Source organism: Plutella xylostella, chromosome 13 (genome assembly GCF_932276165.1).
Source record: "Plutella xylostella chromosome 13, ilPluXylo3.1, whole genome shotgun sequence".
NCBI classification, from domain to species: domain Eukaryota; kingdom Metazoa; phylum Arthropoda; class Insecta; order Lepidoptera; family Plutellidae; genus Plutella; species Plutella xylostella.
The window spans coordinates 2749679-2769151 of record NC_063993.1 but is presented as its reverse complement, the minus strand read 5'-3'; the positions used below and the strand labels follow the sequence as shown (position 1 = coordinate 2769151).

Sequence of the window (19473 nt, the reverse complement as noted above, 5' to 3'; positions counted from 1 at the left end):
TTTTACAATGAACACATTCTGTGAATATTGTGTTGGATCCCGGTATATTTGAATGTGAGATTATTGTTTGTAAATATTGGTAAAGTTATGAATACGTAATGAAATAAACATAATTATTTATGAATTATTTAAACTAATGTTATGCTATGTAGCTCCCGTCTATCACCTAGTCTATCATCTCGTCACCCATATTCATACTAACTATTTTGTACATTATAAATTATCATTATTTTTTATATTATACCTACCTATGTTAAAATTAATGTAGTTCTGTAACTAGCATTATGTTATAAGAAATCAGCGTTTTTGTAGTAACAACTAACTAGTATAAGATTTCCTTTGAGCACTACCGTTTCCAGATAATGCATGATGACTCAGCTAGTTCAACTTCTGATCGGCTGCGTTTCATAAAGCAATGACATGTTATAGTCATACCTAAATGAACAAAAAAAGATGTTGTTATTATAATGTAGATTACACGTGACTGGCACAAACTAATAAATACCAAAAATATCACGCAAGCGCAACTTGTCAAAGGGAGATTTTCCATCATAGACTAGAACCATAGACAAAAGCCGATTATAGATGGTGCTAGTAAAACTTCATACTCAACAGCACTGCATATTTTTTTATAGACAGCATGGATTCGAGTCCTTTCAGCCAATACAAAAATCTAATGGATGTAACTTCCACCATAAGCGATAACGATAACTACTACAGTGCCACAAACTTATCTGTTCCGGTGAGAGCGAAATAAATTGATCCATATCTCATTACTTACTAATGAAATGTATATTGTTAAAGATTAGATGGATTTATTAACACCGCAAGAACGAATTAACAATACGGGTAAACTTAAAATCTTATAGAATTAAGAAATATTAGACATATATGTGAGCTGTCACCGGAACAGATAAGTTTGTGGCACTGTACATGGCTGTTATATTGTTTTGTGGTAGGCCTGTGACATTTGTATGATTTCCCGGTGGCCATCTATCGGATGATTTTGGAACTTTTAAATTTTCAAGGAAAATCCCTAATTGAACGTGCCAGCTTTCGATAACTGAGCTACAATCTACAATCTCTAATTTTTACGGTGAAGGAACACTTAGAAATGGTCCAAACTTAGAAAGGTGGTTTAGGCTTTATGGGGCATGGATAGGTCCCATTCGAGTGACTTAGGTGCTGGCTCCTATACCCTCTAAGATAATGCAATAGAACGTACTATCAAGAGTCCTTATTGATCCTGGTCATGTATGTGAAAAAATACTACGGGATCGGCATCGTGACATACAATAAGTATATTAGGCTGAACCAAACCAGGAACGAACGAACGAAATGGTATCTGATTCAGCAGTTTATTTCAAATGAGTTTTCTTTCCCCCTTCCTCTTCCCCCTTTGTCCCTTCATAATGTCGGTTGCGTCGATCTTCCTTTTTTGGTAGAATCTTAAATCGTCACTACCATAGACTAATACTACGAATTACGGAGGTGCAAGAAAGGAGCCTCCAACCTTGATTTAACCAAGACTTCATGTATGAACTGTGCCTTAAATACATCAAGTCCGTGTAGTACAGGTTTTGCAATTTTTTAAACCTATATACTACACAAGCAGAGCTCCTGGGCTGTCGGCTACTATAACTTATAGAATACAATAGAATGTGACTTATCTCTGGCTTATCATTTCACCAAAACTAGACCATCAATTAATCTAATATCGCTTAGATCTTTTTTATCTTAAGGCTTTTTAATAAACACATATTAGTATCTAAAATTTAACGCTGTATAGCATTAAAAAAACACACCTATATGCAGACGAATTGAGGTTTTTTTTCGAAGTCGGTAAAAAATACTGCCCATATAAACCACATTTTTTTTATACATGTGGCTTGACACTTAAAAAAACTCGAACGTTTTTCCCTGGTATACTCTACCACGAAACTCTACATCAAATATGTAGATCTTTTAAGCAGCTATACGTAGGTAGGTATATAACTCAATTTAGACCAAGATTTGGATTTAATCCTTGCACTGTTAAAGTATCTTTGGGTTCATTATGTCATACTGTTACGTTCTCATAACCCTTCAGTAATATCTCTGTGATGGTATACCCTTCTTAATGACAGGGTGGTGTCATGTTTCGTCAATATACTATAGTCCGCTCAAAATAGCTTGTCAACACTAAAATTATTTATTACATATACTACATAAATATAAGCTACTCCTTAAAAATATTATTATAAAAAATCATAAAATTTAATAGCTATGGATATTATTATTTTAACCCCCGAGGAAAAAAAGAGGGGTGTTATTGATATTTGAAACGACGATAAATAATTTTACGACAAGTCTTTTTCATAATTTTATCAAAAGCTAGAGTAAGGTTGTTTAATGATAGAGAACCATTATACTTTCATGTTGATAAAGTATTGCTTACGATACAAAAAAATAACAACGATAAAAAAACTATCAATAAAGACATCGACCATCATAATTAAAAGTACAGGCAGAGGCCTGCCTGTATTTTTACTCTGGGACACAAATACAAAAAAAAAAACGCGAGGTACACATTAAATTGCACGCAGAGTAAACGGTTCAATACCCCACTCCCTTGCACAACATCGATTACCACCTCACATGAATACCCCTACAATATAGACATCCGACCATCATAAACTGAGCCACCCTTTATAATGACATTCGGTAGACCTAAAGGTCAAGATTAAGTTGGCGTAACGGGTCGAAGGTTTCCTTGATATACCTCGCTACGTTGGTGATTTTGATACAGAGGTATTTATTATCGTGTTGTATTTTGTATTTATTTAAACCGGGGCAATTATTTAAAAGCGTTTTCAATATTATAATATTGGCTTTAAGAACTGTTGGTGTCTGAAAGTAATGAAACCTTCTTAGCCTCAATTTCTCCATAGTCGGTTATCTAATGGATGATGGGGATAGTTCATCAATTATACGTCATCTCCATATAAAATTCTTGACAGATGTGTCAAAAGTCAACCACTAGTACCTGGCGCTAAACGACTATAAGGAAATTGGCACTTAACGCGTCGCCGTCGGTGACAATCACACGCACTAAAATTGTCACCGTGGTGACAGTTCGCCAGTACTAGTTTAGATAACGGCAATATGCACCATTTCTGTCTATAAATGTAATTTCTGTGTCATCACGTCCCATCACGTCCCCACTGCTGGGGCACAGGTCTCGTAACTCCTTCCCATGAAGGAAGGGTTTAGGCCTAGTCTGCCACGCTGGCCTAGTGCGGGTTGGTGGACAAATTTCTGTGTTCCTAACTAAAATTCTAACTAAAACTATTATTTACCCTTATCTTTTGCATTTTTACTGTGCATTGCTCTAGTTAGTGCTTGACGGTATTGAAGTTGAATTTTAGGGCCTCCGCTGAGTTGCGCGGATATCCCGATCAATATAACCTCAATAGAAGCCCTTAGGCAAATATTTCACTGACTGACATCGGCTGTTTCCTGTCGCTACTCAAAATTTACTCACGGATCACGGAGGGTGATCATAAAAAAAGGTGTTTACGATACATTTATTGTAAAACACCAACCGTTTGATTTTATCGATTGCTATTTACCGTTCTAAAATAAATTTTATAGCCTTTGTCTGTGTTAAAAGTTATTGTTTTACTTTTATAGCTAATATTTTATCCTTTTATAGGAAACACGTGATAGTACAGAGTAAAAAGCCATGGAAAGGAAAATGAACAACGAAGTAATTAATTATTTAAGCAGGTGGAGATTGATGTATTTCGTTTATTTGTACACAAATCTGTTCAATAACGATTCGATTATTTTATCAATCGGCATTAAATTTTCAACACGTATAACTGACACTAACGACTTTATAAATTACCTAACTGTAGGTTCCTATTTGATATTCCAATGCAATTTTATAATACTTATACTATCTTTAAAATATTACAAAATACAATTGTTCACATCCGGAGAACTTTCTAAGTAATCCTTCTATAGAATTTATAAAAGTTGACGAAAAGAAATAACAGACGACTCGGAATATAAAAGTAACCAGCATTTTCCTGCATCAATATTCCCCCATCTTACAAGTTTCCATCTCATTGTTATGCATGCACAAACGTACATCATATTTTATTATTTTGTTTACAAATTCAGATGCCAAGATATCCTCGAAACCGAATAGGGGCTCTCTAATTTAACGAATAGCGAATATTTGGATAAATTGTAAATCTAAGTTATCCTATTCCAATTCCTACACTGTTGTTTTTATAGTTATTAAATTAAATATTTATAGTTTTGCAATCTTTTTTTTGTAAATTTATGATTAAAGAGATTATTTGAAAGCATTAACTAGCCAAGATTTATTAACAATTCATACCTACTTTAACTTTTTGTCTTTGCTTAATAATTGTGTAAATTTTACATCATCCAAACTCTACATTTATTCAATTTGTCGTCCATTCATCAATATTAAGAGAATTTGCCAAAAAACAAATCCCAAGAAAAATATGCTTTGGTATCGTCGCAGTTCTAAATGGTTTGCAAAAATATTGGTTCAGTTGTGCCAAGAATAGATTGACCAAGTTATAAAGTGCGTACTTTACTATGCGAGCATTTTTGGTTCGTTAACTTTTGATTTTGGTAAGAGGGTTCTCGCATGTTGATCCCGCGCTGGTCGCAATCGCAATATGTATTTATTTTCTATTGTACGAGTTCTTTAAACAAAGTTACTGGCCTCTCAGGTTATGGTTATTAAAAAAAACAAACTTATACATATAAAGAGACAATTGAAGTTAGTGTAGTAGCGATAGTAACACAGCGTACAGCGTACCGGATGGTGCAGTGGTTAGTGACTGACAGCTGCTGCGGCGCCGAGGGCTGGGGGTCCTAAGTTCAATCCATCTAGGGCAATTAGGTAGGTATACGTTTAAAGACAAATATTTTGTACTCGGGTCTTAGTGTTTAAATATTTGCGTAGTTTGTGTAGTGTGACTATCAATAATAAGTGTTCCTTAAGTCCATACATCTATAAAAACACAATGTCTTTTTCTTCAATAGATAGCGATAAATTTAATTTAAACTCACTCAACAGAGTCATCATCATCATCACGACCCATTACGTCCCCACTGCTGGGGCACGGGTCTCCTTCCAATGAAGGAAGGGTTTAGGCCTAGTACTACTCAACAGAGTAGAATACAGTATTTTTCTGTGCACTATCTAATAGGCATACTTTTGTTACAAACTTTCAATAAATCGATAACATTACGCAAAAAAAAACCTGTTAAACCGGAGGGTTCTTACACTATTCGGTTCGATTCTATAGCAGTTTTCAACATTCATTTTCAGTAGATATTTTAAGGATATCGGGATCGGGTCCGTGATTCCTTGATCAGAGTAAAATCACTCATTAAGTTTTACCCTGTTTATGGTTGTCTATGTACGAACTGAGTTTACAGATTGACCACAAGGACTAATTGTAATACTGTTGGATACCTTTGACAATGATAATTTGGTGTAATTAATATATCTAACATCGTACAACGTACATATGTCAATATGCGCATGTTTATTACAACATTGTACTCAATTAAAAACGGCATAAATGTATTTTGAATAAAATAATACTTAAAAATGTTTGTTGATCAAATGACCGTAGAAAAAATTCAACATTGTGTAGCGTCTTGAAAGTAAGGGCGTAATACATGTATAACGTACGAGTATAATACAATGTATAATATGTATATTGTATAATACAGCTCATGAAACTCGACTTGAGGAAATTGCCCCTCTGAAGAGGAACCCCAGAGTACGCTTCAAGAGGAAAATTTGATAGCTTATTGTTTTTGATATCCTTGATGAGGCGGAATTCCGAGATAAGACTTTTCATTTTTTTAAATACTTTTCATGGTTGCAATCATATTTTTTTTAAATATTGGGTAGGTGGAAGTAGCGAATGGTTACTTCATTAGCGGACCTTGTTATGCTGTTATGCATTGAATTAGCTCATATGAAAATTTATAAATTTCAAGCAGAAGGCAACGCATTTAAGAGATACCTAAAGTATACGTATTTTCATATGAGCTAATTCAATGCATAACAGCATAACAAGGTTCGCTATTATTGTTTTGTTAAGTACCTAAATAGAAATTGACACAGATATAAAATAATTGTAATTATAACTAGCTTAAATTGTACATATCCATAAAGGTATAAATGAGAACAATCGCATCTATAGGGACTTGAAGTGGGCTGCCAAATATTCTTGAGTATAGATACGATGAAAGATTTTGGCATTTTTTAAACCAGTATGATATGGACTGTGTACTGTATTAAAGTAAATTTAAACTCTTTTCATTTTATCTGTATAATTCTTTTTTTCAATGTGTAGTCTTTTATTCACAAGAAGACATTGTTCTCGTTTCAACTTTATCTAGATCGGCTGGCGGCCTAGCCGTTAACCTAAGACCTAATCTAGCTACAAATTAAGCACGACCGTTTTGCGAGTAACTCTGTAACCGCAAACATACTCAGAAGCTGGCCTTCTGTTCTGTGGTAAACCATTTGGAAGCACATAGGGAATAATACTTCTACTTATAACTACATATAGTGTAAAATAAAGCTCATAAATTATTATCAATTTAATTTATTAAAATACCTAGATACGTAAAAACCTAAAAATAATTTATACCAGTATAATGTCATAATTTATCATCAGCCTTTTAGCTCATAAATGAATATTCCTTAAAATTGTGAATATGTAGCTAGGCATTGTTATTGTTATTAATCAGTATCATAAAAATAAATTAACAACTATCAGAAAGTTTTGTGTGCACAAATGAAGCCTCACTACGTCACTCGGGGAGTGACGTATCACCTTATATGCGTGCAATTTATTATGTAAACTACATAATATACCCCGAATAGACTCAACCAAATACACACATGGACACACGGCCCGAGTCCAGCTTAGCTAACCACTGAGAGCTAATCTAGCTACAGGTCTAGAGAGTATATCTCTATAGATATAAACACGATGTCACATGCCTCTGCTACTAACATAGGTAGCAACGGCGGAGGAGTAGTTAGTTACGGAACAAGTTATTTCCATGAAGATTAAAAGAAAGAAGAAAGAAAGAAAGAAAGAGTTTTATCGTCGATAATAGATATGGTAGAAAAAATGCTTTCTTATGTAATTAAAGTTAATTAAAAGTAATTTGGCTTTGTAAGAAACAGTTCTCAGTATTTTCAATAAAAATCGTTTTTCAATTATCAATTTAATACTGTTACAATTTTTTATCTTTAAACAAAAAAAAACTCTTTGACAAATTTTCCAGAGAACAGGGATCAGTTTTCTGAAAAGATATCGTAGAAACAAAGTGTAACAAGAAACCCACAAGATTCCTCCCCATCCCCAGTCAACAAAGCTTTCTTTTCAGCTCCTTTCACGAAGGCAGTTAAAATTTCCCCGTCGATAAAATCACTTTAGTTCACCCGATGAAAGCGATGCTTGACACAATTCCATCTTTGAGGAAAACCAATAGAGCCCTCTCTGAATAATATCGCGATTTGTTATTTTTTATAAGTAGATTGTTTTACAATAGCATATTCGGCCGGAGCTGGCATGCGACCAAAGCCCGAGGGTTTCATAGCGTACGCAATAAGCCTATTGGGGGTAAAGACCAGAAAATTTATAGCCAGATATTTGTGTGTTTGCGGCCAGTTGCGGGCGCCGCACGCTCACTTCAGAAACTAAGCTGTGGTTTTAGCATTTGATGCCTCTATTATTTAGGCCGGGGTATGCAGGCCCTAACACGCGGTCAATAACAGTTTGATTGGGAATTATTAACACCGCCTATATCAGAGATAAATTGACGCGTGGTAGCTCGCCTTTGAAGTAAACTACCTGAAAATATAATACTTATCTTCATGTTTACATAAAGTATGTTGAAAATTATAATACCCGATACACTCTTTCGCCCGATTAAAATTGGAACTCGTTAAAAACCTCACAAAGGCCGAGCATGTCTCTTTCAAGCCCGCTGCAAGCCACAAGCTATACAGGGTGTTTATCTAGGGCACGTCCTTAGCTAGCCGAGAGCATATTTGCCGTGTGATGAGTTGACACACTGGCGCCCGTCGCCTTCACAGAAATAGGTCGTGCAGCGTCCTGGCTGACGGTAATACGACGGCCTGACAACCACATAAGATGTATGTGCGTTACAATCTGAATATTAACAGCTTATTCGACTTGCGTAGTTCACTGCGTTTATTAGATAGTCTGTTAACGGCGTCACTGTAATTGTAACTTACATTTTAGCATTCGATTAGGGAACAAACAAAAATTCCAAAAAACTTATATACGAATTTTGGAATACTGAGTGTGAAATTTACAAAATATTGCAATTTAGCTTACTAGTTAACAGTAAATATTTCTGGCGAAAAGTTTTATAACTGTTCCAGCCCATATAAGAAGCAATTTCATCAAGAAAAACATGTCTACAGTATAAATAAAAACAACAAAGTAGTACGCTAGTTTGTAGGTACATAGCTTCTATTTCTCCCTGTTTACTGTCTTCTCTCCTTTTCTTTTACGATTCAGAATAAAAGCGGCACTTTATATACATGAAACGTGTATGTGTGATATAAAGTTTAAATATGATACTGCAATACTGAAGCTGGGGTAGGAACAAAAATGTCACGTATTGGACATTGCTTAGCGACGCTGCAATGCGGACTCAACGATTAAGTATCGAACTGGGATTAATTCCAGCTTAAACCCTAGTCTCTTGATATTTCCCGCGAATTTAAACTTCATGTTTAATGCATACAAAAGCCTGCGATCTGTACGTTCAAAATTACAGCTTTGTGTAATAAAAAGTGCGGATTTAAGCTAACAGGAGCCCGTTCTTTTAATTCAAGCCGTAAAGTGGAGTTCACTTTAAGCCTTTTATTTGCGCACTGCGTAATTCTCGGTTTTGTCCAGTTTCAGGGTTTATTTCAGTTTTACAAGTTACGTGTAATTGTGCGGTGAGCAGAAAAAAGTGTTATAAATTTGGCAATATCTTTATTATCTCCCTGCAGGTCCGAAATATTAGATTTGAATGTGTGTTTTCTGATGATAAGAGTGTGTGTGTCTTCTAAAGTCCGAGTCATAAAAATCCGTTTAAAACCTATACCATATTTTGTAACAAAAAAATATATTTTTTAACATAGGTAGGTAGCTTACTTTACAGTTTCATGCAAAGGTACAATTTAGTTCGCTTTAGTTCCTCGTATTTCTGCCGCTCTGTCGCGTTGTTTTGCGTACAAAATACAAATCTTACATTTGTTGGCGTGGAGCCGAGCCGCCCCAGTCACTACACTCGGGTCATCCGAGTACTGGCCTTGTTTTTATCGAAAAGGGTTAGAATTTTTGTCTGGAAGGGTTAAAAGACAGCCGTTTAAAATTTATAGCTATTAGCAATTTCACTGACGGCACGATAAAAAATGCTAGCGGCAATACAGAAACGGTACCGTTTTAATTAATATTTGGTCTCAAATTGGTACCGGTATAAACCTTGACCCAATATAACTACCTACATACAATCATGGATACAGATTGGTTTCCTAAAGATCTAGACTGAAAAGGAAGAACGTGATAATATTAATACCTTTCAAAATCATGACATAAGTTTTTTCATGACAAATATTCAACGCGCATGGAACCTCGAATGTTCCCTACCTACATCTACAATATTACGTGTTTCCCTCCATTATAATCTTGAAATCCCATTTCATTTTATATCAGTCAGAAAATCTCTAGAATTTACATCTACATAATAAAATACAATAGTATCATAACAGCGTTATAACGAATCTTTAAGCATAATAATAATAATATCAGTAACAATAAAGTGAAACTAGAACAATGCAAAACTGGTTAAAACCCGTAAGACCCGCACTGGGATTGTAAATCACGGTTATTTATAATAATTGCCCTAATATTGGGTTCATTTTACTTGAGTTGTCGTTAAGGGACCGATACTCAACTCGAATGGATGTTGGGATAAGATTTTGTTACTTACTTGTTTTCATATTGTTTTAAACAAACTACGAAGAAAAAAGAAAAAAGGTTGCACAAATTCATTTGTACTGATTGCAGTAAGGGGATAATCATTTATCACTCCTCAGTTTCTTATAGAAAGGAAATAAAAGTGTCACGAATCGAAAAATGGGTATATGGACTGACAGTTTTTATCTTTGTGTTACCCATAGATGATATCATCCTAGTTTATCACTACTTAGTTTTCGATGAAGATAATAGAAAAGTATGTCATCATCATCACGACCCATCACGTCCCCACTGCTGGGGCACGCGTCTCCTTCCAATGAAGGAAGGGTTTTAGGCTTACTCCACCACGCTGGCCTAGTGCGGGTTGGTGTGTAATAGAAAATTATGTAAAACATATTTACCTAAATTAGCATGCAAGCCAGATAAAATTATACATTCCATCACTAAATTCAAACATAACGCCGCTTGTATACCGCCGGCTTTACAATGCAGTGAGTCGCTTATTTATTCCCCGTCTTTACTTTGTTTTTCTTTATTGTCACACCGAATTAAGCACAGTTTACCTAATTAGCCCGGTTATTCGCGGAGCTTACTCGGAAAGAGCCGCGCGACAGCGTCTTATCCTAACAATTTTAGCAAAAGAAAATTTCGTCGGAGAAAAATCACCATTCTTCTAGTGAATAATCACTGCCATTCCGCGGCGTTCCAGCCTCCGTCGAAGTAATCCCGCCCCATTGCATTAGTATTACGCGTGAAATAAACATTGGGATGTTTTACCATAATGACCGATTCAGCTTACGGCCTTATCTGGGCCGTGAAATATTCAAGAAAGCATTGGTAAATAGGGCGTATTTATTCACGACGTTAAAGAATGCCTCGGGCTATTGGGCGGGGTTCGAATCACTGCCTTAAAATGAATGATGGCCTGAGGGTTTATGATTGTAGGAAAGATTGGTTCATAAATAATAAATGTTTACCAGAGAATAGTTACACTCAGGTTTAACGAGTATTTAACACAAATATTATTTTACAAGTTTATAATGTATGACAGCACTAAACATCTGTTTAACGTTTGACTAGGTTTTGTTGTAAGATTGTAATGCATTGTTATAAACACCATAATGGAGTAGTTTCCGTTGTTTACATGTAAAACAAAAATCCATTTAGTTGGTCCGTAATATAAGCTAGAGAGAAGTAAAATAGCAGACACCTATTTATCATTTTACAATTCAACAACTTTACACATACATAGATAAAGTGAACTCTGTAGTGGTCGGCCAGACCTTATGAATGGAGGCATGACGTGTGTGTGTGTAACTTTTTCTATCATGTTTAGAAAGAAAAACACAAAATTATATATATTATATTCTTCTTCACAAATCCGACTAACAATTAAAATTAAAGCAACTAGCCTATTTGAAACGTAATAATAAATATATTTTGCTTTTATTTTTCGATGTTCATTAAGAATCAGGTATTTGGTACAGTTAATATCAAACCAATTACAGATTTTTATCTACTCAATCTTATCAGTAAAAGGATATATCACTCTGAATTGACGTAAAGCGTCCAACTCCTATCTACAGGGGAAAAACCGTGGAGTGGAATTTGTAACGATCTTGAGTACGTGATATGAAGACGGCATTGCCTCACGCCTTGTGAACACATCGTTTGATATTCAGCTTCTGTGCTGCGTCCTGATTGGTTGGAAATAATAGAAAATATATTATTATGGCTACGGAGCTACGCCGTAGCGTCGTAGCGCTGTAGCACCGTAGCGCGTAGTGTCGTAGCACTCGTAGCACTTCGGCGCTACTGTATCAAAATATACCTGCAGTAAAACATATAATTACATACAGTAAAAGTATAAAGTCCTGAAAACCGAAGTGGAATCTAACAATTTTTTACAGACGGTATTTAATCGATGTATTATATTTATTAAAGGACAAATCCGTTAAAAAGCCATACCCAAACGGCTTTTTTTTTTTTTTTTTTTTTTTAAATAACTGATAATTATAAAATTCTTAGCAAAATTGCACTCTTGGCTTTATAGTTAGACTGTACAGACGCATTGAAATCCTCCTGGTTTTTTCGAAGTCGGTTTAATAGTTAGGACGAGGAACAGCACCTAATTGAGACTTTATCAAGAAGTAAAATAACTAATTATGAATGTTTCCTATTTCAATGATTTATTAGTTTTTATTGAATAAACTCACAAACTTACCACATCCATTCACAAACCCATCTAAATCTTAGTGTAACCTTTTAAGGGTTTCGCATTTTAATTACTACTATTTATCCCATAATTATCCTGATAATTCTTTTTACAGGCAGTGAGAAAAATGCGCAGTGAATCCATAAATATTACACGTATTTTTAAATTCTGTAGCTTCAATCAGAAAATTAAATCAGAGACTATGAAAGACTTGCGATTTTTTATAAATCCTGTATTAGCAAATTTATCGTTTCATCTACAAAGCTAATTTCCGATACCAAATCAACAAAATTATACGTAAAAATTTAACTTTTGATGTAATCGTCGAATTATATTTAAAAAAATGAATATAAACTGGAATTGAAGCAAAGATTTCGCTTTGCAAATTCAAATTAAACATCAGTTAATGCTTCAGTCTGCTCATAGCCCCGAAGTCACGCTTCCAGAGAAAAAAAACAGGAGCTTAACTACGCTTGGAGTCATGGATATTGCCTACTATAAATTTACTTAGTTGCTTAAAGCTCGTAAACTTTTTACATCAGCTTCGGTAACTGTGTTGTAATGTAAATGAGTTACCAAGTCTTGCGGACCGGACCCTTGTTCTGTAAAAAATGTGAAAACTAGATTTATAAAAACCACAATACCTCTTGTTTAATTACACTACCTATATATAGGTTGATCAACTAGTAGACATACAGGGTGTTAAAAATGTATAGTTAGCCGAATAGGGGATGACTCTAGGGGTAATTCTGAACAGATTTTGCTCTTGTACTTTAGTATATTCGTTAAAAAATCAATCAATCAAAAACAAGTCACATAATACACTCACGGGCGATAAAAAGGTTCCACTGAGAAAATCACCAAATTACTCCTAAAAGGAAAAGTTAGAAGAGAGTTTGTGAAATAGTGGTAGACTGATTTTGATTGACAATCGACAACTAATTGTAAAACTTAACGAGTTGAGTTTGAGACATACGAGAAATTTCTTTTATTTCTCGTAACACGCATTGTGATAACAGGAATCAGATGAATAATATTTAACTCCCCGAAAGTGCTAATAAGTATCAGCATTACCTGCCTAGGATTTAACTTTTTTAATAAAATCTTAAATTTGTCATGTTTGTGAGTTCAGAAGGGCTAGTACGGGGAAAGACGTGAAAAAAGTTCTCCGTCGCGCTCGCTCTTGAGGATGCTCAATGTGAGTGAGTGCGATGGAAAACTTATGTCACGTCTTAAATGCGCCCCGTGCTACTAGCCCAGCTTATAAAACTATAAAAAATCCTGGCTCACCTACACCGACCTAACATGTGCTGTAACACTTACGCCGAACTAGAAAACTGCGAAACAGTTCAATCAAATTACATGAAAACGTCGGCCATTGCTTGGATACACATAAAACATTTTATGCGCACTACAAAACTTACTTTTATGGGCTGTTTATATGGTTTCGAACACAGTATGCCGACATGGCGTCCCGACGCTGGAGGATGGAAGCGGTTCATACTGTATTAGGTCTGAGTGTTTACGTTTCCACTTTATAAGTCCAAGTTGGTTTTATAGGTGGTCGTCAAGATGTTTTTCTACAAGTTTTCATGGTCACATTACGTAATATCTACGTGCGTCGTCGTTCTTTACCGTTACTGTATTGTATATTGACCAACAGATGGCGTGGCTGTCAGTTTTTTTATAAAAACTTCTCAGCGTGGCGATGGCAAACACTGAAGGACAAATCTTTCACAGTGGTTTTAATAATCAGTAATTCATACAGATACTACCGGATTTTCAATTGAGATAGATAGATAACTTATTTATTTACTTAAAACAACACATACACAGGTTACAGAGCAAGATAACATTAAGATTAAGATTACATAAACACACGACATTCATATGAGACATTGAGAATTGCATAAACAAAAATTTAATAGAAAATAGGTAGGTACAATAAGTCTTACGTTAACATTCGTTATAATACACGTGAATGGCTGAATGCCCCGGTTTTTCGTCTGAGGGTTAAACGATAATGTATGCTCATAATCGCTTGATTATCATTAAATGAGCGTTAATCACGTCTGTTGTTTTTTTGCTCTTTTAAACTCCGCCGCTTGGTGAAACAAAAAGCAATCTTTGTTTTCGCAGCATTAATATTCGAGGGTAAACTCAAACTCAAACTCAAACTCAAACTCAAACTCAAAATTTTTTATTCATCGTACAAATATAAAATTTTCTGATGAACGTCAATTTTTACAAATTACTCTCCGTTCGGATAAGGGGGGGCTCTTTCTGTCTAAGGAGAAGAACGGAGGCAAGAAACTCCTGAGCCATCTTTTCAAAAAAAGACTTAAAACTAGTTGGTATACAATACATATAAGCTTAATAATTATTATTATAATAATATGAGCAGAGCTAACTACTTATCACAGCCATGCATTAACGTCCTCTAAGTAATCATCAATTTTATAATAAGCTTTTTTACTGAGTTTCTCTTTAATGTAACACTTAAACTTATTCTCTGGCATTTGAGCAACTTCTGCTGGAAGCTTATTATAAAATCTAATACAGTACCCTAAAAACGATTTATTAACTTTCGCCAGACGCATCGCTGGAAAAGCCAGCTTATGCTTGTTCCTAGTATTAATGTCATGATTACTGCCAATTGTATCAAAAGTTGAAATATTCTTTCGTACATACATTAAATTGGAAAAAATGAACTGACATGGAACTGTAAGGATGTTAATTTCTTTAAATAGTTCTCTCAATGAATCCCTGGAACCAAGTTTGTATATAGAGCGGATGGCTCTTTTCTGTAATACAAATATAGTTTCAATATCAGCTGCTCTACCCCAAAGCAAAATGCCATACGATAATAAGCTGTGGAAATAACTAAAGTAAACTAATCTGGCGGTTTCAACGTCGGTCAGCTGTCTAATTTTCCGTACAGCAAAAGCTGCGGAGCTCAACCTTCCAGACAATTTTTCAATGTGAGGTCCCCACTGTAACTTTGAATCTATAGTCATCCCAAGAAAGACAGTATCATTAACTAGGTCCAATTTATTCCCATCTAGAATAATGTTAGTATCGCATTGTCTAACATTCGGCAGTGTAAATTTAATACATTTCGTTTTCTTAGAATTCAATAGAAGATTATTAACGGTAAACCAATCGTGTATGTCAGATAGAATTGAATTAATTTCATTAAAATTATTTTCTCTTCTTTTAACTTTAAAAAGCAAAGAAGTATCGTCAGCAAATAAAACTATATTAGTCAATTTTTCAACCATAAAAGGCAAGTCATTAATATAAATGAGGAATAAAAATGGTCCTAGAATAGATCCTTGAGGGACGCCTATTTTTACATGAGCCCCCTGTGATTTAGTATTGTTAATATCGACCCTTTGTTGTCTCTTGTCTAAATATGAAGATATCAAATCTAAAGCCTTTCCTCCTATTCCATAGTATCTAAGTTTCGAAATTAAAGTCTGATGGTCTACACAATCAAACGCCTTCGACAGATCACAGAAGACTCCAATAGCATCGTGATGGTCTTCCCAGGCGTCAAATATGTGCTTAATCAACGCAGTACCGGCATCGGCTGTTGATTTGCCTTTTGTAAAACCATACTGCTGGCTATGAAACAATCGAGCATCATTGAAATGCAAAAGCATCTGACTGAGTATGACCCTCTCAAATATTTTACTCAAAACTGGAAGAACCGAGACAGGCCTGAAATTTGCAGGGTCCTCCATATCCCCACTTTTGAACAGAGGTATAATTTTACTAAATTTCATAAGATCTGGGAACACACCTTCAGCGATACATTTATTAAAGATGTTAGCTAAAATTGGGGCGATTTTATTAATAATAGAAAGAACAAATTTAACTGACATTCCCCACAAGTCTTCAGTTTTCTTCATATTTAATGACTTAAATGTTTTTATAATAGTTAATGTATTAATATATCTGAATTTAAATTCCTTATCGGTTGAAGGTGCGTTCTCCTTCGTCAGGGTTTCAGCTGCTGCAGCCGAAGAATCCAGGTTACACGTAGTCTCTAAAGGAATGTTCGTAAAAAACTCTTCAAAGACCCTCGCCACCGCATCATTCGATGTTATAATGTCATTGCCTACCTTCAAAGATAAATTTGTCTCGCGTGTTCGATTCTTCCCCGTTTCGTTATTAATAATAGTCCAAACGGCCTTAGATTTGTTAGCAGAGTCTTTAATCTTGTTATTAATAAAAATTGTCTTCGCACAGTGACAGACACATTTATACATCTTGCTATATTTCTTCACATAAGATTGAAAGTCAGGTCGGAGTATGAATGTTTTCATCTCATACAGATCATATAATGTCGCCCTGCTTTTGCGAATACCCTCTGTAGCCCAGTCACAAAATTTAATTTTATTGTCAATCAAAACTTCCTTCGTTTCAAAATTACTCTCAAACTCATCAGCTATTATCTTAAACAAGTTACTATACATCTCATTAGAATTGCAATCTAATTTAACATTCGGAAGTTTTTCGTCTAGTTTCTTCAAGTAATTGTCAATTTTCTTTGTAGTAATCGGTCTGCATCTCACCTTAGTTTTATTTGTCTTGTCAGTGTTTACTAAGGTAATGGTCTGCCCACTGTGGTCTGACCTCAGACAATTAATCACACTACTGTCTTTAAACTCACAGTTACAGAATATGTTATCTAGACAAGTGGCTGACGTGGGTGTAATTCTAGTTGGTTCCAGAAAAACATTAAAAAGATTAAATGATTTAAAAAGTAACAACAATTTCGACCTATTAGGAGAGTCACCTAATAGGTCAACATTAAAGTCACCACACACTATTACTTCCTTTTTACTATTGGAAGCTAACCTTAGAACATCCTCCATGACAGTCTCAAAGGTAATAAAATCACCAGTAGGTGGCCTGTAGGTACATACTATTATATACTTATTAAGCTCTGCACATGAAATTTCTATATGGTGTTTAACAGAAAGAGCAACTATATCCTTTCGTTCTTTACATTTACAATTTTCTTTAAGAAATATAAGTGACCCACCATGCTCGTTGATATTTCTGTTAAAACAGCTTATAAGTTTGTAATTTTTTAATTGGAACATCATTTTATTCTCGTCTAACCAATGTTCTGTGATACATAAACAATCAATGTTAAATTTTTCCGAAAATAGTTCTATTTCTAACAATTTAGAAGAAATACTCTGAATATTCTGATGTACCAATTTAAATTCATTCTTAAATGTCTTGTCCTTCGATAGTTTTGAGCCGAGAGAGCAGTGAACTGAATCAATCTTTATATCAACGCTATGATGCTCTCCCATTGTCTGAAAATCTAATTTAAAATACGACAGCAGCGCGCTTTCGAATGAAATTTAACATTTTGTTATTGTTATTTTTGGCTCTTATTTGGGTTATTCGTTTAGAATCAGAATTTCAATAAAAATATAAGATCGACCATTATTTATTGACTTAAAATGAAGCACAATAATGAAAAAGCCTGCCTTATTATTTAGTACGTATATATAAGTGAGGGTGATACTCAAAATTTCATTTCACACTTTATCTCAAATCGGAGCCCACCTGAAAACCTCAACCTTTTTAAGTAACGTAAAATTTATCACCGAAAAACTCTCAAAGAGCGCAAAAATTGGCTTATTTCACGCCAGTCAGCGCAATTTTATATACAGTACTCCTTTTAAAAACTGAGAAAAAACGAGGTTAAAAAAATTATAGGATTTGGCTTGCCTTTGAGTAATCACGGACCCCGCGCTTTTATTTCCCTTTCATCGTATTTTTGTCTCATTAACTTTATTTTTTATTCGTTTTGACACTCTGAATAAAATAAATTATTTATCCCAAATCCATTTTTGAAACAAATGACAGGATAATCTGCAACTAAAGCTGACTTTTACATAATTGTGGGCACGGCCGCATTGAAATCTTTTTAGTTTCAGAGAACGAATTGAAATAATAAATTACCATAGGGAGACAAATTATTCATTTTTAGATTTAAAAGTACCTGTAACCTTTGAAATCTCATTAAAAGGCAGATTACCCTAGGCTTTTATTATTCACATTATATATTATTATATTCGTGGGCATAAATATTAACAAACATTTTTATTAATTCCACAATGTAATATCCAGCATCAAAACAGAACTGTCACAATGGGGCTCGGCATACGCAAAGATCTAGCAAAGTAGGCGCCGAGGCAAAGAACATAAAAGCAACGGAGCGTGTAGAAGTGACACTCGGTAACAAAGCATATGAACACAATACGGCTGCCACCAGCGGTTTATTCAATACATGTTGTCCTGCTTTTCAGGTCACTTCCAACTGTGCAACGTGAAAATTATATTACGCGGCCGCTTTTGTGTGACCCCCTTTGTTGTCCAGTTATCTTTGCCTTAGTCACTTTTATAGCTGTTGCGTCATGTAGCGAGTAGGTATTTTATGTTTGTTGTTTTATGTGATTGGATACGTTTATATACAGCGTTTTATTTATCTATGTTTTGCTTACTATATTATTGCAAGCTAAAGAATAATTATAACTTAAAAATAAATAAATGATTGACCAGCTTTTAAATCATATCTTAAAATTAACTTAACACCTCATCATCAGTTACTTTCAAAACCTATGGTGAAGTTAGTGATTTATTGGTAACAACAAAAGTAAGGCTGGAGCAAAACTGTAAACAAACTTAATCGCCTGTTGGAGCTGAATAAGAATTAATCGATAAAGCCATTAAACTGGAGTGTTTGAGTAATCAGGTTTCGTTAAGATCCCTTTGTCCTAATTGTATTATTTGGATTAAATTGTTGTGAATCATGTTTGCTTAAGGCTTCTGGCTTCACCTCAGAGTGATTGCAACTAACTAATGTATGTTTACCTACTACCCAAAAGCCGGTGTATATTGAACTAGCTGTTCCCGCGAGCTTCGCTTCGCCTTAAAAAGTTTTCCCGTGGGAATTCTGGGATAAAAATTAGCCTATGTTCTTTGTCAGGGTCTAGACCATATGTATACCAAATTTCATTCAAATCCGTCCAGTAGTTTTGGCGTGAAAGAGTAACAGACAGACAGACAGACAGACACAGTTACTTTCGCATTTATAATATTAGTTAGGATTAGGATTGCCTAGAATAAGTCTTTAAATTCTACTTAGTTTGTTTTAATATCATA

The 19473-nt window shown here is 34.7% G+C and overlaps 1 protein-coding gene across 3 annotated transcripts in view; it reads left to right on the top strand.

The window, feature by feature from the left end:
* Nucleotides 1–19473, top strand: part of LOC105384802 (lachesin) — a 62124-nt gene that overhangs the window by 11803 nt on the left and 30848 nt on the right. The window lies entirely within an intron of this gene.